The sequence below is a fragment of the Meleagris gallopavo genome, chromosome 30 (assembly GCF_000146605.3).
Source record: "Meleagris gallopavo isolate NT-WF06-2002-E0010 breed Aviagen turkey brand Nicholas breeding stock chromosome 30, Turkey_5.1, whole genome shotgun sequence".
NCBI lineage: Eukaryota > Metazoa > Chordata > Aves > Galliformes > Phasianidae > Meleagris > Meleagris gallopavo.
The window spans coordinates 1500614-1501554 of NC_015040.2; positions in this window are offsets into that span (position 1 = coordinate 1500614).

The window sequence follows — 941 nt, forward strand, 5'->3', positions numbered from 1 at the left end:
GCTGTCCTCAGCTGCACTCCCCCGCGCGGGAACGCGCCTCGCCCCGCCCGGAGCGCGCGCACGTGTGTTGGGGGGGGGCGGCGCGGGGTGACATTGCGGGAGCGGCGCTGGCGCGGGGTGACACCGCGTGGTGGCGCGGGGTGACGTTACGGAGCCGTGGTGGCACGTGGAGGATGGAACGAGGCTGGCGCGGGGTGACACCGCGTGGCCGTGAGGGTGGCACTGCGGGAGACCGCCGGGCTGCGGGGCGCAGAGGTGGCACGAAGCGGAGCCTGCGTGACAACGCCGAGCTGGCACGCTGTGACACCGCGGGGCCGTGGTGGCGCGGGGTGACATTGCGGAGCCGTGGTGGCACGTGGAGGATGGAACGAGGCTGGCGCGGGGTGACATTGCAGGACGCCGGCAGAAGCTGTGTGACGGGCTGCGGTGGCACACGGGGGCAGAGCAGATGTGGCACCTGCAGAGACACACGTGGCAGAACACAGCAGCTCTCATTAGGTCGTTAGGGCGCTCCTTTATTAGCCAGCAGTCAAAGTCCTCGCATGGCTGAGCAGGCACGTTGCGCGGGCGGCACAGCAGGGACGCGTTGCACGAGGAATGCACGAGGGACGTGTTGCACAAGGGGTACGGTGGAGAAGTGCTGTGGGTTCTATGGGTCAAGAGCTACGGGACCACGAGAAGGAACGGAATATTTAAGCCCCGCACCAGCAGAGGTCCCTCCACCCCAGTGAACCGGTGTTTCTGGGGACGCCGGGCTGCCAGTAAGAGTCCGTGTTGGAGGTTATGGGGCGGGCACAGCGATAAAATAAACGCTTCTCCGTTCCTACGGCTGAATGGCCCGAAGAGGTTCCGTTAATTATTTCGGGAGGTCGGACACGGAGACGCGAAGGGATAACGCCGCCATCTCGGGGGCGGCCGCGGGGGGAGCGGGGCCGAGATGG